Source organism: Rhinolophus sinicus, linkage group LG13 (genome assembly GCF_036562045.2).
Source record: "Rhinolophus sinicus isolate RSC01 linkage group LG13, ASM3656204v1, whole genome shotgun sequence".
NCBI lineage: Eukaryota > Metazoa > Chordata > Mammalia > Chiroptera > Rhinolophidae > Rhinolophus > Rhinolophus sinicus.
In genome coordinates this window covers 32,987,181-33,014,874 of record NC_133762.1, presented here as the reverse complement: position 1 = coordinate 33,014,874, position 27,694 = coordinate 32,987,181, and the positions used below count along the sequence as shown (strand labels likewise).

The 27,694-nt window shown below is 41.8% G+C and overlaps 1 long non-coding RNA gene across 1 annotated transcript in view; it reads right to left on the bottom strand.

The window, feature by feature from the left end:
* Positions 1-24,584: 24,584 nt before the first annotated feature.
* LOC141568325 (uncharacterized) overlaps positions 24,585-27,694 on the bottom strand; it is a 98,460-nt gene continuing 95,350 nt past the window's right edge. The window contains exon 4 of the long non-coding RNA XR_012491453.1: positions 24,585-24,747. This is a non-coding gene — a long non-coding RNA (uncharacterized LOC141568325). The remainder of the gene's footprint in view (positions 24,748-27,694) is intronic.

The window sequence follows — 27,694 nt, the reverse complement described above, 5'->3', positions numbered from 1 at the left end:
ATCTATCTATCTATCTATCTATCTATCTATCTATCTATCTATCTACCTATCTATCTTCTATCTATCATCATCTCTTATTAGTTCTGTTTTTTCTAGAGAACCCTGACTAATGCAGAAGACATATTCATTGCAAACACTGAGTGTTACTGTGGTATTTGCCAAGTGCCCAACCTTGCAATAACTGGTATAGGGTGATGGTTTGAAGTACGAGCTACGATGTTGGAGAGACTCGATTAGTTTTGAGACCCAGCTCTGCCACTTAGGAAGTGATGTGATCTCAGACAAATTACATCTCCTCATAAGCATTGTTTCTTCATTTATAAAATTGTACTGACGGTGACAGTATTGAGGCCCTATGCCTGGTTCATGGTATGTGACCCAGAACTGTTAGCTACTTATTTAGTCAGGTTCATCCTAAAAGGTGGGCACTTTGCTGCCCAGTTGGCATTTCCTCCAGTGTGTGGACCTGCCAGGCCTCTGGCTTTGCCCTTTCTCCTTTTTCCATGCCGGATGGACCTGGTTTTCCTTTCTGGCACACACTCCACAGACGGACTTGGGAAAGGAACAAAGACTGAAGAACAAACCAGTCAATTTTTCCACTTTGTAAAAGTAGCTATGTCAAAAGGTTGAACGAGGGAGGAGTTTGCAGCCATTGGCTAAAGTGGGAGCTCTCTTTCCTGTCTGTAGACACCCATTCATCCTGCCCTTCATTACAGCTCTCCGGCCATGCAAGCCTGGGACAGCGGCCCCTCCCTCCGTGGTCCGTCCCTGGTGTCGGTGCTTCCCTAACTCACCATTTCTCTGTTTCACGTTCCAGGCTCTTCTAGGGCAGAGCTGTGAGGCTGGCACAGGGCAGAGAAAGCAAGTAGGCAGCAGGTAGTCTGGTACATGGAGTGAGGTCTTGGTCTTGACAGGACCGATGAAGCCCTTTGTTCCTGCAAATGGGCCTTTCCTGGCAGTGATGGAGCTGGCCTGCAGTCCAGCCTGCTCCTCCCCTGCAGCTGCGGCCATTATCCTAAAGTGGTTCTATTGATCTGCTGACTCTCTGTCTCCTGCCTGCTGTCCCTCTTCTCCTCACCCCCCCCTCGGCACCCCATAGTAGAGCTCCTAAATACTCTGCAGCAAGCCTTACACAGGCACGGCTTTTTCTTCAGGGGTGAACAATGATTTCGAAGTTAGATTAGATGCCTGTACTTGTCTCTCGTGAAAGCAGATATTCCCACAGGGAAAGCATTTTCAGACTGGCAAAGGATATGTCTCCATTTACCAACCGTACCTTCTCCTGGATTTTAGTTTTTTGTTGTTTCAAGTTTGGTTATGAGCTCAGAAATAGGGACAATATGAAAGTTCCAACTCAACGTGTGCATTTTGCAGACTATAGTATATTTTGCAGCATCATGATAATACCTCCTTTTAAACGATTATCCGTCATTAATATTAATGCAGTTTACATGTGATCAGAATAATTAGAAATTATTCAGCATTTTTGCGTAAGACATAGTTACGATTTCTTTAAATTTTTTATTCTTATTTTATTCTTAGCAATCGTGTGAGATAACTATTCATTATCCCCATTTACAGGTTAGGAAAAAGAAATGACTTGTAATTCATATACCTAGCAAAACCATAGACAGGATGCAAAGCTAGGCTATTTGCCACAATAACTTATTTTTCTCCATATGAAAGGCTGCATTTATGATGACACTTGAGATTTTAGGCACACATCTGATTAAGCTGTGCTGTTGCAAGTGGGTTATATTTGCTATTGCTTATGAAACTCGAGCGGTCTTCACCTTTCAGCGGGTGACGACCTGGGAGTTAGTCACCTGAGCACTGGCCCACTGTGAAAGGTTTTAACTGAAAGGCTCTAATTTAGTTATTTTGTGGCTCTCACAATTGTGTTCAATATTCTGAGAGAATGTGGAACTGCTGTCCTTCAATGAAAACATGAAACCTGGATGCTTTCTTTAGAGGCTTAAGGAGATTTAAGACTCTAAACAAAGACCGGTCATGAATAAAGTCTGTTGAAAATCTTTTTTTCCTGATGAGATATAAAACCAGACCCCTAGACATGGAAGCCCGTGGGCTTGTGTACCTGGATATATACCAGGCATCCGGTTCCAGGTCACTAGGAAAGAAGAGGACCCGAGGCCAGGATGCTGTCATGACCTTTAATTAAACTTACGATCATCTTATGTGCCTGTGTGGAAGGCACATTTAGGAGAGATATATGTACCTTCCATGGGCCTAGCATGAATTACTGCCTTGTTAGAATAAGAGTGAAGGGAGGTCTCTGGAAGAACCAGATTCTGATTATTACTGAAGGCAATAGAATGGACCATCAGTGAGACAATCCCTGTACATAATTATTATTTATTACTATTGAACAATACTATCTGCTGTGCACCAATCCGGTTCACTGCCATATATAACATTGACATGCTCTTGGCCCTGCTAAATCAATACCTTCTATTGCAGACGATCGAGATGACTTTTGTCCTTTATCTGCCCCCACTCCCCTTTTCAAAATGGGCGACGTTTAGAGTGGGATATATTTTTAGTTTTTGTCATTTTAAGATTAGCACCTACAGATGTTCTTTGCTTTACAGCAACGTTTGGCTGGTATTTGTTTTGTTTTGTTTTGTTTTGTTGTTTTTTGTTGATTCACATTATAAAATCGGCATATGTTTATGCTAGAAAATAAAACAGCAAATTTAGTAGAAAATTTTTGAAAAGGAAAGATGAGTGGGGAGGAATGGAAAAGGTGTAGGGCTGAGAATCAGAATGTCTGAGATCCAATTTTAAACCTGTCACTGTATAATGATTTTGCTCCGATGAGAGTTGGGGCAAGTTATTTAGCAATCTTTGAGCTCCGGTTTCCACATCTGCACGATGGCAGGTTTGGACTAAATCAGAGGTGTCAAATATATGGCATGCATACTGTCACTCATAATTTCTAGGCCTACAGCAGACATTGCTAATCAATAGCAGTTCTCTTTCTGATCAAGCCAAAATACGGTGTCTGCATGCCTGTAATAAATGAGGGCTGTGTGCTGATCAGAGTTAAAACCTAAAATCCTTGAGTTTCATGCTTGCTCAGGTTTCTAGACATCCCAGGATCCTGAAACAGTGGCCAGCTTCCTGAAATGTTATGCCAAGATCCCTCCATATACAGGTACTAAACTTATCCTTTATATAAGTTTCTCAGTTCATTTCAAAGTGAAAGAGCAAGAGAAAAATTCAACAAGAAAAAAGACTATGAACGTGATACAAAATATTCTTGTTAACAGACTGCTTTGTTTATAGCATAGCAGATTTGAGCCCAAACGACACTCGTTTTAATTCGGTTTTTGTTTGATCTCCTTTCTATCTCCTATTCTTGAACAGCGCTCACACTTTCTTTCTCCCTATAATTTTTGGAATTGACTTAATAAAAATTCATCATTGTGGCACCGGCCATGTTTGTATCACCTTTTGGGCTAGTTTTCTGTAATCATTGAATGAATAATCTTAATCTGTATCATTTATGGCTTCAGAAAGAAATAACTTATACATGTGTAGCCACACAAATGCAAAGTGGAAAATAAAAAACACAACACTCTGTAGGTGACACCAAACATTGATTCTACTGTTATACTATTCTGGATAATGAATGGCTGAGTGTCTCCAATGAGTGTTTGTTTTACCATGCATTTACTTCTGTTTGTTATTGCAGAAAAAATTAGTTAAGTATACATGAATAAATAATTCTTCTATGATGCTATTTTGAAAGAACATGCATTTTAATGACATTGGCCTGCTGTTTCTAATGTAATCATATGTACACCAGGCTGAAAGTGGTATCATTTAACCTTCAATTTTAAGGAGTATCTGTATTTCATATTATATCTCTTCTGCTGGCTAAAATAAGAAATGCTGGTATGCTCATCAAAAGATGAGTTTTGAGTAAAGATTGGGTAGAAACTTTAATTGAAAGCATAAAGTTTTTGTTTTATAAAATATGTACACCATCTCTCACAAAACACAAGTTTGCTCTTATAGTTAAGGTTATTTCAAATTAGGTTAATATAACCGAAATATGTCACATAAATGATGGATTGCCTTACAGGGAGGGTGGAAAGATGAATGAATGAATGAATGAATGAATGAATGAATGAATGAATGAATCCCTTGATTATGAATGAAAGCCAGCATGCTACAACATACAGAGTCCAAGATTTTTGCTAATGCAGGCTGTGTCATAATTCCAACTCTGTCATTTACTTGTGACCTTGAATGACTCTTCAGATTCTTAGACGCTTTAAGCTCTCTAAAAATGTTCTAGAAAATGAAATGGATAACTAGGGTCTACGTAGTATCAGTCTCTCTTAGGATGAGATGAAAGGTCAAACACAAAAGAAAACAGATAGATTCGATTATATATTAAACATATTTTTAGGCTAACATGATCATTAATAAAAGTAAACCATGGAAATACCTGTGTTATATGACAGCTTTGTCATATAAAGAATCTTTATACAACAGTAAAAAAAAGAGCTACCCCCTTCATAGGAAAGGACCTGAACTGTTTCCTTTAACAGATATTTGTGCAATGTTTGGAAGGGGAAGGGGGATTTTCAGGCTCCTCTCCTAACATCACTACCTCTAAGAATAAGAGAGAAGACACATTTCTTTTCTTGTAGCTATACCGCTGACCATGCCCTCCTTACAAGCTCTACTACAGTATAAAGGAGCCAAGAATCTGATACATGGGACCACACTTGTTTTGAGAATGGAAAAGGTGACAGTTAAGGGCCAGGACTCTCAGAAGCCTTTTATTTATGTTTTTTCACACTCTGGCTCCCATGGAGCAAGCAAAGCCGTGACAGGTACACTGATCTTCCATCTCTCGTGTTTCCAGGTCTTTCCTTCCCTCAGTGCTTCTACATAATGATAACACAGGGGTTGTCTCTTGGAGGATGATGGGCTAAGGTGACATCTAGGCTTGGAGCAAAAATGAAAATAAGATTGACCTTCAATTCAAGCTGTATTTTACAGACCAGATTCCCCCAGGGAACCTTGCATTTTGTGTGTCTGAGAAAGAAGGGTGGTGATTGCATGCTCACCTGGGTATTAATGAAGCAGAACCTTGACCAAACCTCTTGCTTTGGGTGGGGTCAGGCTCCAGCAAGTAGGTGTTATTTTGCAGGTACTATTCTGCTGTCCTAACTCAGGTGAGAATAACCCAGTTTTCATGGGGGAAGTGAAGTCATGAAGGCATGAAGACTTCACAGGCTGGGCAAAGACCTCTAAGGAATGCACTTGATTTTCTAACCCCATTCCCATGTCTCCACCATCATCCCTCCAAATTTGGGAACACTTATGAGGCTCTCAGTATTTCTTGCACTTATTTCCATTAACACACTGTCAGGTTTTTGAATAAGGAATTCTTTGAAAGCCACCAAAGTTCTCTGTCAATTTTTCCAAAATGTTATGCATTTGGCAGATAATAACTGGACTTTGCAGTGTACATTTTGGGCTGTATTTTGTGCAGGTTTTTATAAATGTGCACTTAAGCCACCATACACGCATATCCAAGATGGTTTTTAAATTTTGTTTTACTTAAAATAAGTTTGTTGAGAATAAACGTAACAGTTCTCAAAAGTATGTTGCCAATTGTGCTTTTAATACTGGATTTTTAAACACACCCCACAATTCCTACGAGGAAGTGTGTAAGTTATTCACTTCCGCCGTCTCCTCAGGCTTCGTCTTGGCTTCCAATGGGTCTTTGCACTCTTCATCCTGGTACAACCTGCAGAAACTTTGGGGTGCCTTTGACTCATTCTCTGAGGCTGAGGACTTCACCAGGATCCCTTCAGTGGGCTTTTTGATAATAAGGATTAGAAAAGTCCCCCTGACAGGAAATTCTCAACTGTTATATTTGTGCCTTCCTGTTGGACCCAGTGGATTTTGTTTTCATATTATTATTTAATTTACAGACAGGAAAATCATTTGGATCTGGAGTCCTCTTGATAACACTGCTAATGCAATTGCCAGACTTCCCTATGTGCACTGCCCAAGCCCTGGGACACTGAATGGCCATCCTTTCAAAGTTCCAGGTGTGGGTTTCAAGGGTGATCATATGACATTCCATAATCACATTTATGAAAGGGCTAATTAAAAATACAGATGTCTTCATCTCACAATACTCAGACAGCTGAAATACTTATTAGCTTTTTTAATAATAAAACTCTATATCCTCACTTCTCTCCAACAGAAGAAAACTATTAATAGATAACAAAGCTCAGAGGGGAGAGCCTTCAGTCTTTTCTCCCCCAATAAATGACTAGCTTTGTTTATAGAGAAAATACCTAGTACTTCTACAGATCGGTATTTTACAAAAATGCCTTTTTAGATTACTTTGTTTTCCCTTTCAGAATGGCTCAGACATACAGTGTTGTTTATCTTGGGAAAGAGGGTTTTGAAAGGTCTGTAGCCCAACTCTTCTAACACAGAGCCCATGGCCGTACAAAACGTCCTCTATGCCTAAGATCAGAGAACAATTAGGCCTCATTCAGCCTTAAGAAGAGGGTTCCTTGTACTACAAATGTGAGGCTGTTTCTACCTCCTGGGAGGCAGAATAAACAGAATTATTATCATATTCAAAAACGTCTTAGAGATGTGTGGACCTAAGAATTTTGCCCTGATGCATGAAAATCCCTTTACAGACATACTAGGTTTGTGTGTGTGAACCGGGGCAAATATTTCCCCCTTGCTCTGGCAGGTAAGTACTTTAGATTTGAATGTATAGTTAAAATAATGTAAACAAATGCCAAATTTATGTTCTACCAAAATATAATGCTCAGTTAAGGTGCAAAGTTATTTTGAAAATGCTGATGTGACCTTTTGTTAATTTTCTTTTTTCTCCTTTCTTTCTTCCTTCCTTTTTCTTTCGTTCATTCATGCATGCATGCATTCATTCTTTCATTCATGCATTCATTCAAACATACACAACCACTATGTTTGGAGGAATTGCTAAAGAAAAGGCACTGAGTATGCGTCCACAGAGATGAACAAACCTTGCCCTAGAGGAAGTTATGTGCTGTCAAGAGTTATATTCTACTCAGTTTAGAGTAGAATATAGTATGGTCAGTTTAGAGAATGGGCTGGAGAGAACAGAACTAGAGATTGGAAGTTTGGAGATATAATCCAGATTTTTGTATAACTTTTCTGCAACCCCAGGGCATATGATGAAACACCTTTCGGCAGGAAAGCTGTAAACGTTTTAATTGTCTCACCCTCTTGGAATGGGAGTAAAAACAAGGCTCAACTGGAGAGAGGTGGCACTAAGCCCTCCCCTCACTTGGTTTTTTTCTTTTTGGCCTAGTATGTCTATATTCAGTTCTCAGGAAAACTGCATGTTTTTTCTGTCTACTCTTCCTCTTTCATTTCATTCATTCCAGAAATATTTTTTGAGTGTCTACTAGGGTGTAGGTACTTTCCTAAGCATTGGGGATTCACTAATGGGTAAGACAGATTTGGCCCCCACCCTCAGCCTGCTTATAAATGCTAAGAAACCAAGCAGCCCTACCCTAGCGTTCTAATGCCAATGGTAATTATTGGCTGTGGGAGAAGAGAGAGGAACTTCTACTTGTGATACTACTTTCCAGTCTTGATTTTGTCTAAACTTTTAGTTCATTATTTTTCAAGTGTTAAAATATTCCTAGGCTTTCTAGTGGAATCTGCTGTGGTGAATTGACTCCTTATTAACTCTTTTCATGTATTTTTTTAATTTGTTTTTGTCATTTGAGCTGTCTCATGTCCACCATGAACTTATGCGTGAATAATGCCAATTATATTAGATATTCTCACATTATTCACTATTGACAACCAGACAATACTTTCTGACTGAATATCTTTACAAATTTGAGTGTCCCCATGTCCCCAAATTTTTATGTTGTACTTTAGAAGTCATTAGATCCATGCTGTCCAATTAATTGTTCACTACGGTGGTCACATATGGCTTTTGAAAACTGGAAATGTGGCCAGTCAACACTAAGAGATACTATAAGAGTAAAATCAAGAATTTAATATTTTAAGAATTTAATGTAAGAAAAGAATACAAAATATTGTATTAATATCTTTAGATTGATTACGCATGGAAATAATATGTTAGATAGATTGGTACGTAAAATATATTATTAAAATTAATTCCACTTGTTTCTTTTTACTTTTAAATGGAGCTACCAGAAAATTTGAAATTCCGTAGTAGCTCTCATTGTATTTCCACAGGACAGCACTGCCTTCTTCCTCACCACTCCCCTTGTTCACTAACACAGGAAGTGTCGATGTCAATTATTTTGGCCGACAATTCTCTCCCCTCCTTCCGCACGTAAATTGGGATGTTACCATGTCCTATGCGTTGTGCTGGACGCTGGGAATACAAGAGTGAAGATGTAAGAAAAAAGTGTCTTTGTCCCTCACCTGCTTTCTGTGTGACCGGAAACCCCAGTCCCATTAGGATGGTCATTCCTGCCCGCACACTTCGCTGCAGCCGTCGTTAGAGATGCATTTGAGGAAAAGTGCAACCTGTTCAAATATGAGCCACGCTATTCACAGTCCACAGTTAATTGTATATCTTGTGATTTTAGTATCTACAGCATCACCGGCACAGTACTTCTCAAGGTTTTTCAGAAAATGTTGGGATAATTGCTTTGGGAATTAATAGGTGATTGGAAAAGAAACACACAAGAAACCCATCTGGGGGCAAAGATATTTGGGGACCTCGGGGTTAAAAGAAACACAACAGGTATCTTTACTGCAGGACCTCCCAAAGGATTTCCTCTTCAAAATCATCTTCATGAATTCCCAACAATGACATATCATGCATGTTTCCTAAACACCTTTGACCAAGGGTTCTGCTTCTGGTGGATTTTTTCCCTGGGAATAAAATTGTGCATAATAAACTTTTGGAGATGGTGTTCTGTTCATTTCTTTACTGTCCTTCGTTTTGATATGTTCCTGTGCTGGTTATTAAGCTATTGCCTCTCAACTGTTCAAACCCACACTTGTATTCTTTGTGCTTTGTGTTGCTGGAGCTGGAGCTCTATAAACCACATTTTTGCTAGGCTCTGCCAGTAGGCGGAGCTAGAGAGAGAGAGAAAGAGAGAGACAGAGAGAGAGAGACAGCCGGGGGGGAGAGAGAGAGAGGGAGAGAGAGAGAGAGAGAGAGAGAGAGAGAGAGAGAGAGAGAGAGAGAGAGAGACTGGAAGACTGAAAGAAGAGGGATAGGCTCTTTCCTGTTTCTTCTTGCTTCCTGTTTCTCTCAGTTATATCCTAAACAATGCTTCTTCATCTTGAGAGAAGTGATTCTTGTTTTCACCTCAGCAGCTGAATCCAGTTGGCAGCATTTTTTAATGATATTTATAGAATGTGTCATACGCCCTCTTATGAGCTGAATATGTGTATCCTGCTCAAGACGTCATATGTTGAAGCCCTAACTCCCAATGTAACTGTATTTGGAAATAGAGCCTGTAAGGAGGTTACAAAGGTTAAATGAAGTCACAAGGGTGGAACCCTAATCCAATAGGGTTGGTGTCCTCATAAGAGGTGGAGACACCAGAGTTCTCTCTCTCCTAGCCATATGAGGACATAGCGAGAAAGCAGCTACAGGCAAGCAAGGAAGAGAGCCCTCATCAGGAACTAAACCTTGCTGGAATCTTTAGCTAGACTTTCCCTACTTCCAGAGCTCTGAGAAAATAAATTTCTGTTGTTTAAGCCACCTACTCTATGGTATTTGGTTATGGCAGCCCAAGCCTGCAAAAACTATCTCCCCTCCCCCAATCAGCATCAGCCAACTGGATCCCCTCCTCAGCTGTCTGAGTTTTAGCTCCAGGGTTACTGTCCACTAAATTGATAAATTTTCATACCTCAAATCTCTTCCCTTTGCTCCTGCAGTTCTAGAGGTGATAACTATTTCGTGTAATTGCTACTTTGGGAGGCCACAGGGTATTCTATTTGTTTTCCACCTCTTCAACACGTAGTTCTTTATCCATTTCTTCTAGATTGTTGAATTGGTTGACATATAACTTCTCTTTCATTTAATATTTTATTTATTTGAGCTCTCTCTCTCCTTTTCTTGAAGAGTTGGCTAAGGGCTTGTGAATTTTATCTGTTCAAAGAACCAGCTCTTAGTTTCTTGATCTTTTCTATTGTTTTCCTTAAATGTCTATTTCACTTATGTTTGCTCTGATCTTAGTTATTTCCTTCTTTCTGTTTACTTTGACTTTTGTTTGTTCTTTTTCTAGTTCCTTTAGGTGTAAAATTAGACTGTTTATTTGGGATTCTGCTTGTTTCATGAGATAGACCTGCACAGCTATGAACTTCCCTTGTAGAACTGCTTTTGCTGCAACCCATACATTTTGAAAAGTTGTGCTTTTCATTTACATTTGTCTCAAGATACCTTTTTAAGAATTTCCTCTTTGATCCTTGGCTGTTTCATAGCATGTTGTTCAGTCTCCACATATTTGTGTTCTTTTCTAGTTTTCTTCCTGTAGTTGACTTACATTAAATATTTTATCACAATAACCTGTATGGTTGCTGACTCCTGATTGGACCTGTCTATATACCTCCTTCCTCTCCCCGTCTCCCTAGGCCAACCACCTGAGGGGTGAGCCACAGTGACTGGAATGAGATCACACCAAATTCTTCCAACATCAGCCCAGCCAGTGCCTCTGGGCTGAGCTGATTCATCTCTGTTCTCAGCCCTCAGGGTGAGCTCTTCTCACTCCCCATGGAGTTAACGCCTAAGAAGAAGAGTTCCCACGAAAACAAATGTACCACCAGCACATCTCTGCCTTCCTTTCCTGGTGTGCTTACCTATGCTCAAGTAGGTGTGAGTCAGCCACATGCTGTCTTCTCACTTGGAACCCTGATCTAGTAGCTTTGACAAAATCATGGAGAAAGGGCTTGACCACACTTCTGTGTTTTGATTGTCCTCCTGGAAATAGAGTCGTGACTGTCCCTGGCTGGCTGCTAGAGTAGCTAAAGCTATCTAAAGAGCTGAAGTCTACTAAGCTAAGGAGTGCTTCGTTCTTCAGACTTGATGGTGGCTTTTAATTCATGTTTGCATGCGTTGACATTTTTGCACATGGGTGCGTGTTTGGGTATTGGTGTCCATCTGTGTCTATGTGTGCACATTTGAATCAGCATGTGTTGTTGTGTAGGTGTATGAATGTGTGTGTGTGGATGTGCTTAAGCTATGTGGGACTGGGCCTACTATTTTTAACATTGTTTCTCCAATACCTAGCACAGAGTCTGTGCTAATGGATAGTCAAACATACTTGCTGGTAAATGAATGAATGCACGAGAGAATGTGTGTTAATGCTAAACACAAAAGAGAATGACTTCTACCTATTGCTTTGTTTAAGGTAGCTCCATCTAGATCAACTCTGTTTAATAGAAATATAATACTAGCCACAGACATAATTTAAAATTTTCTAGTAATCATGTTGACTAAAATAAAAAAGGAACAGAAGAAATTAGTTTAAAAAATATATTTGAAGTAACCAATATATCCAAAATATCATTGTTTCAATATAATCAATATAAAAGAAGTATTAATATAAATGATAGAGACAAGTGTTACTGAGATATTTACAACCTCTTTCTAAGTCTCTGAAGTTGAGTGTATACTTTATACTCACAGCATGTCTCAATTAAGAGTAGCTATATTTCAAGGGCTCAATAGCCACATGTGACTCATGGCTACAGTATTAGTCAGTGCAGCTCTTGATAATATCCTGTGGGAAGTGGAGAATGGGACACTTTCTATTTTCTATTCTGGAAAGTTTGGAGATCAGGAGTCTTCAGAAGTGGGGTTACCTGTTGGATTTGGGATATATTGGCTGGGAATATGTATCTCTGCCATTCCTCAAATTGCTGCAGAAGTTACAGACTTCAGCTCACATCCCCTTCAGTATCCTCAAATACCAGCATCGTGGGGTGCAATACAAACTGGGGTCCTATTCTGAAACCCATTGCCTTTTCCATAAAACCTGATCCTCTTTGCCAGAAACCTGCCTCCCACTGTGGACCTTGATCCCCTATTCCAGAAATCTATATATATCTTGCCCTGGAATAGGCCTCAATCAATCTCTTTCCAAATTCATGCCTCACGTTCAGCCATGAAGAAATAATAAAACAGAAACACACACACACATCCACACATGTACACACACACACCAGAAAAGCATGTTTGGTCCTCTCTCATATTAAGCATCCTCAATCTTTCCTTATCACATCTGACATCAGCCATTTTATATATATAATTTTCTCCCCACCTTTTTCTTGAGCTCCCGCTAGGTTCACAATTTTTTATCAAGACCTCATTTTATGGTTGTGACATTAGTTGAAATGCAAATGGGATTGGTGGAAGGCCCCATGCCTTCTCTTCCCCCTACATCATTGTCTGTTATTAGACAAGACAGAATCTCAGAGAAGGTTCCACTGGCTTCAGACCATCTTCCCATTCCATTTGACTCGGTGTCTTTTTAAATTCTCTCAACTGGAGTCATTCCTAACAAGCAGGGGGAAAAAAAAACTTTGTATTTTTCATTAACGTATACTGTTAACTATGCCAGTAAATTATGGATAATTTAATTTAATTTAGGCTTAATGACAGCATTTTTCCCCACTAATGAAATGGTTATTTGTTATTAGGAAAATATTTATTGAAGTGGAATTGTGTGATCTCTCACATCACTATTAAACCTTGTTAAACCATTTTTAATTTCAATTTGGGTTTAATTAAGATTCATTAAGCATTTTATTAAATCTAAATGAAATTCTAATGGCAACAGGGTTTGCCAAGGAAAGGCAGTTCTTCCTGTCCTTTAGTTCCCGTTCTTTCAGGGTGATACATTTACAGAAAGACTTGGGGTGAAGTGGGTCGCCTTTATTATGGGAAGACTGGAAGGAATGCAGGCTTGGTCACACTGGTCGTGGTTCAAATTTCGTAACTGTTGCTGACTCACCATGAGACCTTGGATAAGTCATATTATTTTTGTGATAATCAGCTTGCTCCTTTAGAAAATGAAACTTGTAATAGTAGAGTGGTTGTGGAAATGGAAGAGCAAGTTTTAGATACTAAATGAATATCTATATCTCCTTTTCCTGTCTCAGGTATCTATAGATAGATAGATAGATAGATAGATAGATAGATAGATAGATAGATAGATACCTAAGAAAATGGAATTAAAGAAGTAAATTCTTTGTAGAAGCGAAAAAGGAAACTGCCTAAAAAAAAAAAGCAACATACATGGAGTGGTCAATTTGAAGCCTGGATTCAAAAGAGGATGTGGGTGGAGCAAAGGCAGAGGAATAAATTAGAACCTAATGAGCTGGGTGGGCCTTGGGAAAGGCTGGGTGAAGGATACAGGAGCTGGGGGTGAATCCAGGGCAAATGTGATGAGTCTTATCCATCTGAAAACCCACAAAAGAGATGGGCTTCCCTTGGGTATGAAAGTAAATTCACAGCCTAGATCTTGTGGAGCAGTTGGTTAAAGTGAAGCCTGAATGGCCTGGATAGATCTTTCCTGGCCCAACTCAGTGGGACTCACAGGTGAACCCTAGTCCCATGGAAAGTCCTTGAAATGGACAGATATCAGTGTTCACTTGTCCAACAGACTACTGCTGTGGGCCTCCTATATGCCAAACGAGACGTTAAGGATATAGTGGTCAATGAGAACTTCATGACCTAATGATAGAGAGAGAAATGCCAACAGCACTCCTCAAAGTATTAGTGATATAATGGGGATACGGGTAATGTGTTGTGTTAAAGAGATTGTGTAATGTGACTGCTCTTTGTGACTTACCAACTTTCAGAGTCTCTTAATTCTGAGCTCTTCACTCAATCCAGTTCTTGATTCCATTCTCACTTGAACCTCCCAGAAAAAGCCCCTCTTTCCTTGATGTCCCATCATTGGAATAAGGTTCTAGTCTCACCTGCTCAGGTGAGGTGGTTGGGATGTATCTTTTCAAATAGAAGCATTCACCTTTGATTTGACTTTTCCTTCTCTTGGAGTGAATTCTTTAGAAGCAAGGACAGGTCCTTCCTTTGGACGTATCTCATTTTTAGATTGAAATCTTTTGCTGCCTTGATATTTTCAGATATGAACGCAGAGGAGACTCCCACTTGCCAGTGCTCTGCTCTATTTCTCAGATATTCAGTAATTAAAATTAGAGGAAAACAAGATACTCAGTAACTTTTATAGGCCAAACAGAGCAAGGGGTAGCTCCTGACTGACCCTTCCCTTAAGGAAAAATCAATTACTTATTTCCATCCGCCTAGCTCACACTTACTCGTATGTGCATAAGTGCATATATATGTGAGCACAGAGGCATATGGACATGTATGTTCATTCTGTTGAATAACGTTCACTTACCCCTTCAGATCTATTCTCCACCCACTCTCATCCTAGTCTGTGCCGCAGAAGTCACCGATATTGACAACCTTAATGGGTTCTCTTGACTTCTGGTTTCTGATTGAGGACAGCCAAGGAAGAGCTCCAGCAGGAAAGAATGAGTGAGGTGAAAGCTTATATGCTGCCATCTCCCTTCCTATGAGTACCAAGGCTTGCTGCCTCCGTTGGCCAAGATTGGAGTTCCCGTGACGTGGCCCTTTCTCTGTGACTGTTCCGTATCCTCATCCCTTCCGACTGCAGGTGGGAACAGAGCTGTGTTGCTGACTCCAGGACATTGCGTGGCCCCTTGTGCTTGCTCTACAGCCTTCCTACACCTTTGTAAGCCATCCTTTGACTAAACTCTTACTAAATTGACCAACTCGAGTGTGCCATCTGCTTTCTACTGTGCCCCTGACCGATAGGCACACACACAAGCTCAGACTGAGGGTCACACTCAGCACGTAACTAGGACTGCCTTCACAGAATCCAGGAAAACGGATGGTCCTAGTGGTCAGTCAAGGTGTCTCCAGCTTTGTTACTACCGGTCAACCTGAGACAGAATGAAAGTTCTGGAAAGATCAACAGATGTGATTTACTCCTCCCCCATGGCTTTCTGCGCCCAGGAACAGCCTGTGCCCTGTACATTTCAGTCTGATACCTTCCTTTGTCTCCATTCCAGAAATGGAGAGGACCAAGTGGCCCAGATGGGAAGCAGAAATGCAGACAGAGGGTTGGGGAAGAGGAAACTTAAAATAACTGAGCAACTTAAAGAAAACAAGTGAGGATTTATTAGAAACAACTGCCTCAAAAAAGAGAATAAAACACTCTCAGCTTAAGAAGAACGAAGACACAAGGACACACAAACAAGCCAGATGAGAAGTACTACAAGGAACACCAGAAAGAAGGAAGAAAAGACACAGTTTTGTAGAAAATGGGTCAAAAGAACAAAAGTCCAGGGTAAATTAGGCCACCACTCTATGGGGTGGGATCCCGACTTGGTGGAGACAAACCCCCAGTCCAGCCTGATGCCCCCGACCCCACACTCACTCCTAGGACCAGCCTGGGAGGACGTGCCAGGAGACCTGGTCCACTGGTCCACTTCTGACACTTATGTACTCGCTATGAGATCTCTCCTTTTCTTCCCTTCTACTTCCTTTTTCCATGTGTCTGGTGTTAAAACTCCATCTAGATATTTGATACTACTGTTGTTGTTGTTGGTATTATTATTTATTATTATTAATATTTGGTCACCATCATTATTGTTGGAGTTGGTGTTATACAGTTTTCTCCACTCCGCTTTTTCATAAACGGCCACCCTGAAGTTCCAGGACCACCCATCCCTCTCCCAAGGATCTCACCTGGAGAGTATTCCCCCATCAAAAGCCCTGCCCTGTATCCTATGTGGGCAAGGATGCTCAGAGCACTGGTTATCATCTCACGGATTCTGGTCCTGGCCAGGAGGTACCTCTGATTGAGAGGGACTAACCTCCCCAGCCTTTGCAGCTCCACCTGGAGTTCTGGGACAGGCTCTTTGGTTTTAATACCGTGTTTTGTCGTATTGTTAAAATGAATCCATTAGAGGTAGACCAAACAGAAGAAAAAACAATCAAAGGTGATAGCTCCAAAAGATAAGGATTAATTTAGTTTTGTGTTTGTTGGTGGTAGGTATTCTCGCTAATCAGTCTGACCATGTCTAGAGCTCAGGTTGAATTTCATTGCCAATAGGACTATCAATAACAAAGACCGTCTTTTTGGAGCAACTGAATCTGAGATGGCATTCCCCCTCTAGCTGACTGGATTAGGCAATGGACTTAGAGGCTCCAACAGGCCCCCTTCTGCCAGCTTAGACACACTATTTCTCTTTCCAGCCCAGCTGAACCGTCTCATCTCTCCACTCTGATGATAAGCCCTATTAAGGCTTGAGCTTTCATCTGCCTGGGTGGTATCAGGATATTGGGGACATGTGGCCTTAGTTCTTGTGCTTGGTTGGCATGTGGCTATGAGACTTTGCTGAAGTAAACAGGTTTTATAAAATAGACAATGATGACCATAAAGATTAAAAGTATCAAAGCAAGTTGTATATGGCGTCTTCTCAGTCATGCACAGTGCTTGGGACCCTCGAGAGATGATGTGTAGTTCTCATAATAACCATGGGAGTCAGGGACCATTTCTTAGATAAAGAAAGAGGCCCCGGGGGCCTGACTATCTTACTCAAAGTCACATACCCACAGCTAACGAGAAGCAGAAATGAGATTTCCTTTGCCTCTTGTATTCTTTCTATCAATGAAAATGTTTCGGGTGGTATATTTCTCCGTATCCCACATTAAGTACCTGTCAAGTCCCCAAGAGAATGGAGGGAAGAGGAAAAACAAAGGACAGCAGAGGAGCAGGACACAGACTAGTCTGGATGGGACTGTCACAGGAGATAATGCTCAGCTCGGCCATCTGCTAAAATACCTGCCTGCCACCCAACCTGTAGTCTGTATGCTCCATCCATACCTACCACGTCTTTAAAGATACTCTGGAGCCTTTCTTGTGGAGCATTTTCCTGTCCTTTTCAGACCGTGCCTGGTAAGAGCCACATGCTAGAGTGGAGAACAGAGAGATGGTGGTTTCCAACCCCTCCTCTTATTCTTTCCACCATTTCTGCTCTAAAGAATTAGACATGGTCGGTTTATAGCTGTCATCACTGCTCAGCTCATTTTTAAATAAAGTCAGTGGTGGTGACAAGTCCTTTCTTTTTTCCCCTCTGCTTATGCCTTTGGCTCCCTCAGTATCCCCCCAAATCCTGGCCAAGAACTAGAGAGATTCACAGCTTCTACCTGACTTTCTAGCAGGATTTGGAATTATCTCACAGAGTCTAGAGATCAGATCCAGGGCACAGTATTATTGAGACCAGTATGCACTCCTCTTGCAAAGTTGTTTGTTCATTCATTCATTCATTCATTCATTCATTCACTCACTCACTCACTCATCCATTCGTTCTACAAATACTCATTGAGTGATAAAATGATTACAATTTCAGGTTCTGGAATCAGGCTGGCTGAGCATGGATGCCAGCCAGCCCTGCGATTTTATAAACTATATAAATTTTGAGTGAATTGCTAAAGCTCTTTGGGCTTTCTTTACCTCTTCTGTAAAGTGGGGTAATGACAGGAAAGTGTTGTTAGAATGAAATGCATGTCAAGCACTTAACACAATGGCCCAGCACATGTTTAGTGAAGTCAGAAATATTTTGACAACTTGGGAAGCGGTGTGCCCATATGCTTATGTGTATGTATCTGAGGGAAGCAGGGAGAAACTGGAATTACTATGTGGATGCACCTCTATACGGCTCCTTAAATCTGTTCATGTGGCCTTGAGCAGGTCCCCTAGTTCTCTGAGCCTCAGTTTCCTCATTTCATGGGATGAGATTCAATAAGTATGTAAAACACTTAAAATCATTCTTGAATCAGTGTAATTGGTCCATAAAATGCTGTCTTGCCCTCTTTACCTCTTGTCTTATCCATCAGGGCTGCAGATCCAGGGACCTGTATCAAGGTTTTCAAGAAGCCACTATGAATTCTCACAACCATAGCCAGGAACATTGTCCTAAGGGGACGATGTGTGAGGGGGAGGGTGTGCATAGTCATGAGACATTCATTGACTTTTCTGAGAAACATGAGCTCAGGAAAATCAAATCTTGGCCACTTTTCCCTTCTGACACCTCATCTCTCTCTCAGATTAAGCTAAGCTGGTGACCAGGCTCTGGCCTGTGGCAGGCCCTTCCGTGCTACAGCCGGATTTAGAGAAATGAGAAAACCAGCCAACATGAGGCAGCACGAGTGAATCTCATGCTGGTTTCACCCAGGGAGGAGGGTAGAACTCAGGCATTGCATCCCCTCCAGGTATTACCCAGGAAGCTAAAAATTAAAGAAATGAGTCCATCTGGAAAGTTCTCCAAAGACCAAATGGATCTATTTGATTTTTTAAAATAAACTTTTTAATTTTGGAATAACTTTAGATTTACAGTAACATCTCGAAGTTAATGAAGAGAGTTCATGTGTATCTTTCACCCAGCTTGCCCTAATCTTAACTTCTTACATAACAATGGTACATTTGTCAGAACTAAGAAACCAACATTGATAGATCACTATTAACTAAACTCCAGATTCTATTTGCATTTTACCAGTTTTTCCACAATTGTCATTGTGTGTGTGTGTGTGTGTGTGTGTGTGTGTGTGTGTGTGTCTGTGTGTGTGTATATGTTCCAGGACCCAATCCAGGATACCACATTGCATTTAGTCTATTTCATTTTTACTGTACCAACATTTATCTTTTGATCTAGAGAGTTCTGGGTCTGCTATAAAAGTCTGGAATTTGAGCTCCCACTTTAACATCCTTCCTTCTAGAACATTCTACGCTTCTCATCTTCATCTCGGCCATATCCCCAGGATGTGGTCTGGATGCTCAGATTCTACTTGATATTCTTAGGAGAGATTGCTTTGCCTTTTTACTCTTCAACGAGGTGGTTACCTAGTGAATTCCCTCGCCTGAGGAATGTGGTCATTGTGTGCCAAGCAGCATGCTAAGTGCTTGTACAGATTATCTAATTCCATTTTCATAGTGTCTCTTTGAAGTTGGTACTATTGCTCTTCCCATTTTCCAGATGAAAAGACTGGGTTCCAGAGAGGTTTATAAGTGGCTCAAGAGAAAACATTTAGTAAATGGTAGCACCAGGATTCGAACCCAGTGTTCTGACTCTGCAGACAAATTTGCTTTCTCTGATGTTTCCATTGTAAGGCCTCTGCTTTGCAGAGCTCTGCCCTAGAACTCCCAGTTTCTCTTCTGCGTATCCAGTGCAATGCTTACTAAAGCTAATGTACGGTGTCCTTCAGTGGAATTAGCTCAGGATGAAAGGATTCAGAGCCTCAAGAGGAAGATAGCAGTGGCTCCAGCAGATGGATCTAAAATACTGAGGAAATCCTGGAGTGGTCCAGAATCTGAGCATCGGAACTGATCTGCGTGATCCCCTCTCACACATGCACACACTTACAAAAGCCTGACATTTTACTTCCGAAATGCCCAGAATGCTATGCATACATTTCCCCCAGTGTATCCTTGGGAAAAAGAAGAACCCCACACAGTCTGCCAAGGAATCAGGGTGTGGAAAAATCTGAGTTGTGCACAGAGGGCTCACACTCAAGATAGGACAGGGGCATTCCAGGAAAGACCAGGGAGATTGTGCAATCAGACCCCAAGACTCATTTAATCAATTTTGAGTATAGAGTGTGTGTGTGTGAGTGTGTGTGTGTGTGTGTGTGTGTTGTGTCTAGCCATGTACAAATCCAGTTCAAAGAGATGGAGGTAGGACAGATACAAACAGAACTGTAGACACTTGCAGGCACACATCAATTCATTCATTTATTCACCCATTCATAGAGCAAGCATTTATGAAGTATTTCTGATGTGCTAGGCCCTGTGCCAACACAGATTTCTGGTCTTGGTCTGCTTTTCAAAACTGCAATTAAACCCTCCATGGGTGCAGCTATATGAAGCTCAGGAAACTCATCTTTCTGGAAAATAACACCTATTTTTACAATTTCTGTCAAGGGACAGGAGAAGCTCATTTCTCAGGGATGCAAACTATGAGAGAAATGAGTTCAGAGCAGTTCGCGGGGAAGTTCCATTCCTAATAGCAGGAAGAAAACATGGTGCTGTTGGCCTTCAGTGACCCAGAATTCCTCGGGGTAGAGCAAAGGCAGGGCTCCAGGGCCACCTGAAGTTTGAGCCGTTGCATCTTCTCTCTTCCTTCCTGTGTGTATCAGTAATTAAGTTGAAAATGAGAACTTAATTGTCAGGATAAAGTGAGTTGTCTGGAGGAGATGTCCTTGGTGTCTGCTGGTTGGACCCATGGTGAACATTGTCTGGAAGATACAAGACAGGTGTGCTCTACCAAGTGTGAGCTATCACCACTAAAACGGACAGTACTAGTACAAAAATAGGACTAAATTATGGGGCCATGAACAGTAAGGATTCTCTTGGGAAAACCCACTGCAGCAGTTGAGAAGGGAACAGAGACCCAAGAAAGCCAGAGTGGTGAGAAGCACACAGAATAAAGCACACGCACTGTTCCTTTACATCCTCCAGAAGCAAAACCTGTGCCAACAGGTCCATTGGTGTGTGGCTAGTGTACAGAGATGGACGCCTCGAATTGCTTCTGGGAAGGTTGGTGGGGGAGGCTGCAAAAGGTGTGAATGTTTCCATCACCTGGAAGTCAGGTATGAGTTAAAGGAAGGTGAGAAGGAGAAAAACGGCCCGGGCAGAGTAGATGCTGTGTGGTGAAGGGAGGGAACATCTGCAGTGTGTCTGCTCTTGACTCAGGGAGATGTTCCAACAGGGCCACACTGGGGAGGTTTAGATGCACGTGGAGCTTTCTGCTTGGCTCCATGAGTGGGGAGGGTATTAAAGAGAGAACTGTTCAGCTGGATGTCAGCAAATATTTCCCTCCCAGGAAGAGAAATTTGAGCAGGGACTGGTATTCACAGGAAGTGGTTTATGCCCTGTAATTTCTGTAAAAGATAAAAATAGGCTAAGGATGTAGAAGCAGGGAGAAATATGTGAGGGTCCAGCTGTATTTGCCTTTGTCTGCTGGGTTGTGGTAACCCCAAGAGGAGCCAACATGGATTCAGCTGGATTCTGGGTCCAGGTGCCTGGATTGATTGATCAGTGATGCCAACATCACTGACCCCCATACCTTTCTTCATTGGGAATTTATAAGAAAATTGACCTGGTACAACTTTTGTTTCTTGATGATCCTGGCCATTCCTTGACAAAAATCTTTTGTGTCTAGACTGGACTCTTGTAGGTTCAGCACTGGAATATGACCAGTAAGCTGGTCAGCAGACAAAACTGGCCAGAAGGTATAGCAAAGGCAGCATCTGCAGAGGTTCATCATGTGTATGTATTCTCACCTTTCCAGCAACTGTGCCAGACATCACTAATCAATTGTGGTACTTTCTACTGAGCCCAGGCAAAACCTCATGATCCTTATGAAGATAAGCTCCAGACAGCCACTCCATATTATTTATAGTTCACCCTCAGAATGAAGCCTGTTAGCCTTCCTGGACATAGAGGCAGGTAGGGAGAATGGGACATTGCCATGCAACAGGGGAGCATTCATTCATTTATCTCTTTATTGAGTAGTTCAGAAAATACTCCCTAAGAGTCTGTGATATACTGGGCTTCCTGCTAGACACTAGGCACTATAATGGTAAAGCTTTTCTCTATGGTAAACAATTCACTATTTGGGGAAGAGAGAGAGAAAGAAAAAGCACATCATGGGGTTTCAAACACATTTCAGGAGCACTGAGAAAAGTGTGGCCACCACTACATGGGAGGATTGATCAATGAAGGTTTCATAGAGGTGGTGACAGTTGATCTTGGTAATGAATGAGTGAAAGAAGAATGATTGGGAGAGTGGCTACAGAGTGTACTCTGTGCAGTTGGCAGTCTGGAGGAGACGTATTTGAAGATGTTCCTCTTCCTGAACATTTCATAGGCGATGTTTGGTCAAATTAGATAAGATGTTCATGCTTAAGGTAGCCAGACTGACTGATACACACAAATGAAAATCTAGTGAGAAAGGAGGAGCAAACGATCCAGGAAAAGAAGAGAAGAGGAAGAGAGAATTTCTTTTGTGAAAGCCTCTTAAAATGATCAAGAGAGGAATTAATTTAAAGTTGGCTTTCACGGGAATAAACATTACTTTTCACATTAGGAAGAGCCATTGAAGAGGACAACTGTTAACTTTTTCCTCCCAGTATCCATTCACTCTTCTTATATTATAGAAATCCTACCAAGATGGCCTTCTGGGGAACCACACCTTCTCTACTCTAAGCCTGTATTCTCGGGGGCTCCAACTCTGATTGAAGGATGCAAGATGTGACCCAGGCCTGAGCCAATCAGAACATTGAATTTAGTTATGTCTTACTTTTTTTTTATCCAGTCTGACAATTTCAGTCTTTTAATTGGGGTGTATAAATCATCTGCATTTATAGTGTTGATATGGTTCAGTCTAAATCTACTATCATGCTCTTTGTTTACTAACTATCTTATCTCATTGTTCTGTTTTTATTTTTTCTGCTTTCTTTTGAGGTAACTGAGTACTCTTTATGATTCCATTTTGTTTCTTTTAACTATAAATCTCTTTCATTATTTTACTTTAGTAGTTGCTTTAGGGTTCATAGTACACATTCTTAACTTATCACAATCTACCTTCAAATGATATTATACACTTCCTGTATATTCTACCCTCAAAACAGTATACTTACACTTCAGCCCTCTGGGCCTTTGTACTAGTTTATATATATTTTACTTTCATATAGGTTGGAATCCATGCACTGCATGGTTATTAGTTTGTTTCAACAGCCAATTCTATTTTAAGGACTTAAATAATAAAAACGAAATCTTATATGTTATCCATATAGTTGCTGTTTCTTGTGCTATTTATTTATTTGTTTGTTTAAATCACATGCAGTAGGCAGAATAATGATCCCCCCCTCCTACCCCAAAGATGTCCACATTCTGTTTCTCAAAAATGTTTTCTTACACAGCAAAAAACGACTTTGCAGATGTGATTAAGGTTAAGGACCTTGAGGTGAGAACATTATCCTGGATTATTCAGATGGACCCATTCTAATCACATGATTCCCTATAAGTTAAGAACCTTTCCTGGATGAAGTCAGAGGCTGAGGTCAGAGGGAAATATGACTATAAAAGAATGGTCAGAGGGTTGTAACATTACTAACTTGAAGACCAAAGAGGGGTTCATGAGCCAAGGACCGTGGATGATCCTTAGAAGCTGGAAAAGGCAAGGAAACAGACTCTTGCTGCTTCAAAGGAGAACATCCCTCTGACACCTTGATTTTAGCCTAATGAGACGGCTGACCTCTAGAACTGTAAGTTAACACATTTGTGGGGGGTTTTCTTTTTGTTCTCCGTTTCATTTATTTCTGCTCTAGTTTTTATTATTTCTTCCTTCTATTGACGTTGAGCTTCGTTCTTTTTTTTCTAGTTCTTTACGGTTGTAATGTTAGAGTGATGATTGGGTGGGTCTGATGGCTGTGACGGGACTCATGGAAGGTAAATAGTCAGAGAAGTAGCGGAGGTGCCTAGGCGCTGTTTTCAAAGACAAATCTGGGCTCAACAGGAAGGCGTGCCTGAGTGATGGTCAGTATTGGCTTTGAGTTTGGTCAAAGGGAGGTGAAGGAGTGTCAATAAAGCCCACGGTGCCAACAAATTAGTCCTCTTTTCTGAAGGTCATGACTAAGACCTTGGTGGGATGCAATCCTACTGAGTATACTTTTCTTTTATTTGTTTGTTTTTAGTCTAGAATCCCCTAGGCGAAACCATCTTCCCTTTTTTGGACGGTTCTTAGTGGGACTGTTGATGTCAGTTTCCCTCTCCCTTGCAGTTGTGATTAATCCACGGGATGGGCACATATTCGCAGAACCAACCAGAACCCTTCCCTGGGATAGATAGACAAGTACAGATGCCGAGAGATGGGGGACCATCTCACTCTAGCTCTAAGGTCAACCTAAGGCAGGACATGGAACATTTCCACATTCAAACGATAAACATTATCACCTCACTTTTTAATAGGTGTCCTCTTAAGAACTCCCAACTTTGAGAGTCAGTTGGGGAAATATGACTGTACATCACACCCCGTTCACCTTGCAAGAGAGTCCCTGGGCCTCAGCTTTGCTGTTCCACCCCGGCTCCTTTGCTGGCACTACCCTCCCATGTCCCTTACTTCGAGGGCCTGCGAGCATTATCTGCGGTGCCTAATGGCGTCTAGTTGTGCCTCCAGGTTCAGACATTAACCATCCCTGCTCTTTCTGGTTTTCATTTCCTTTTCTTGTCTGCTAGACTTTTGAAATACATATTGCAGCCACTTGTTGCCCTGTTTTCTAAGCTGCCTTGAACTACTGCCAGGGGCTGTTGCCAGAGGAGCTAATGACTCAGTCACTCTCTTTCCAGCCTCTGGCAAGACTGGAAATTCACTTGGGGATGGGGGGTGGGTAGCAAAGGCCTCGCCATCCTGAACCAATCAGAAAAACCACAATACAAGCGCCGACCAGGGAGTCAGTCACTCACCATCAGAGCCCAGCACTGAGCTCAGCGTGGAGGTGACGACCGGGCTGAGGATGCTCTCGCTGGCTCCTGTGGAACCACATCAGAAGCAGAGGCTCAGGCAGAAAGGCAGGCCCATCAGCGCAGCTTGGCGGGGCTCTCAGTCAGCAGGGGAGAGGTGCTCGCGGTGTTTCTGAGCCAGGAAAGTCCATAGGAGAGCAGAAAACAACAGGATGTGAGCCAGGGCAGGCAAACACAAAGGAAGCAGATTACACACGATAATGATAAAATAGCTAACACCTACGGAACACTGACTTTGTGTTGGGCCTTAGCTTAAGCACTTTCAAAGTACTATTTCATTCAAGCCTTCTTATAACTATGTGTTTTCAGTCTCACTTTCTAAAGAGGAAACTGAGGCAGAGAGAGATTTTTTTTTTTTTTTTTTTAGTTGGGGGTGGCCTAATGTTTCCTCATAGCTCCTCCCTCACCTGGGCAATTAAATGTCCCCCTCATTGGTCATCCTGCACTGTAAATGCTTTCCCAGGATGGTTCTTTGGTTTGATGTATCCAGCACTTGTACTGAGTTTTACCATCAGTGACATGAAGTTGGAATTGGCCCAGCCTCCGCATGAGATCTCAACCCTGGGTGACATGTATGACTGAACTTGGGGACACTATGACACCAAGCACCCATCTTTAGCTGTGCCCCAATTCCTGACCCCAGGAACTATGAAATGACAAATGTGCATTGTTTGAAGCCACTACGTTTGTGTTCATTTGTTACACAGCAATAACTAATATATGAAAGTCTAACAAGCAATGTCATTTTGGAAGGATTAGAATTGACTGAAAACATGGGAGTCAGGAGGGGCCTTCCAGGCTGTGAAAATGGGTGATTAGCGGCTATACTAGAAGGTTCATGAACGAGAGTTCCAGACAAACCCGGAGAGATTTAGGGAAGGCCTTAGAGCTCTTTGTTCATCTTACAAAGCAGGAAGGGAAAGTGGTGTAGGATACAGAGGAATTATGCGACAGTGAAGGAAACATACCTCCATTAATATTTAGAAGGAGATAAAGGGAAGATGCTGCGTTTATACCAGGCGACCTTGATTTTTTTTTTTTTTTAAATAAAAGCAAGTACCCAGATTATCTGCTGAAACTGAGGTAGGAAGAGGACTTCCCAGAGTAGCAATACTATTGATGACAACCATTCATCAATAACTTTTCATGGGTCACGTGACTTGCATAGGACTCACCGCCTCCTTATGAGAGATTTTATTGCTATCTGTATTTTCCAGAGAAGGATTAAAATGTTCAGAGAGATTAAGTTAGTTGTGGATTGCCACTCAGTGGCAGAACTGGGAAAAAGACCCAGGTCCTAGTGTCACGGTGTCATGTGGATGTTCTAGATGCTTTTTTGGCAGATGCCACGGGGAACGTATGCCCTCTGCCAGAGCTGTTTTGCTGCTCTGTATCACATTCTTTGTAGATTGTTGTAGAGGGCATGGTGGGTCTAGCCTCAGAGGAGTCGGGTGTGAGTGGGAAATAGATGCAGGCAGAAGAAGAAAGGCTCTTGTGTTGAATGGAGATGAAGTGAACTAGTATAGTTAAGAGAACTCTCAGGAGATGGAAAATGTCCAATGGGCCAAGGTCATGGTTACTGGAACAGTCTGCACACAGGACACCAGGGCTTCCCAGGGCCTTCAGAACAGACAGCTCAGTAGAGAGAATGATAATAGTGGGGGATGAAAGACTCTGCCCAATTATAAGGCAGAGCATAAAGTACGATGGTCAATGGGGTTATGGAGGGAAGGGATGCAGAAAACCTGTGTGGTTCACTCCAACAAACATAATGTAAATGTTCACAGATTGATTGAATCTTTGTGACTTCTGGAAGAGGCATTGCCAGGCGTGAAATAAGAGCCTCCATTTGTGCTTCCATCTTTATGAGCCAAGAAACAAGTTAGATTTTGAGTTCATAGTTAACTCCTGCTGGTTCAATCAAACAGCAATCCCTGTCCCAAAAGGTGTGATGGCATTAATAGTTCAGAATGTGCAGGTCTGGCATGGGGACCTACTAAAAAAAGAGCAAGAACTTCCTTTCAGCTGAAGAGGGATGGCAGGCTCACCATGCCTTCCTAGGCCTGGGTTGGTTTACCATGATCCTGGGGTACCAAGAACTAGCCCTTAGACTTAGACGATACTGAGAGAACCAGTAAGAAAGCAAGAACTATGCTTCATTGTTTCCTCCTCAGTGCCTAACAGGTGCTTTATGGAAGTGTGTGGATGAATGAATGAATGAATGAATGAATGAATGAATGCATGATCATGCATGCTCCTTGACTCAGTCTCCTTATAGTCTATTTTACATAAATAAACATTCTGAAGACTACCCTGAATTAGACAGCACATATGTATTTCAGAGACAGAGGGTCTGAAAATTCCAAACTCCACACATTCTCTCTTCTCTCCCGCTTTACTCCCCACTCACCGAGGAAGCCAACCCTCTCTCCTACCCCCCCCCCCCCGTCACAGAAGAGGGAGGCTAGCTCTAACGGCCTTGGCCCCAGTTTGCTTGTATAATTAATGTGGGATTTTTCCTCCTCTAGTAAAAAATGACCTTGTCAAACCAGAGACGACAAAAATATTGGTTACTGAGCGATTGTGGGTTCCCTGCTGGGATGGCATCCCAGGCCCTGCACAGAGAAATCTAATAAAATCGGTGTCAGGGTCTCCCTGGGTGCCAGGTCCCCTGTTGCCTGACCCCACGATCCCAATTTATTAGCCAAACCCAAAAAAGCAGACAAACTTCACTGGCTCCAGACAGGAGACTTCCAAGTGGGAGCTAATGTGGGGGCTGGGGCGAGGCTTCAGCAAAAATGACAAGGGGGATGACGGGAGGTGCCAGCCCAGCCAGGGAGTCGGGGAAGTGCTATTCAGAGCATCTCGCTGCCGCGACAGGGCTGGTTTGAACTTGGTGGAGGGATGTGTTAGAATGGCCCACTGGGAAAGGAAGCTGTTCTTTCCTCTTTTACTGTGATTAGCGGGGCCCAGGAACACGTGCCTCCCTGAGCCGTGTTCCTGGGAGTCAGCAGGCGTCAGTAGAGGAATAGCCAAAGGATACTATCTGAAAGGGGAGT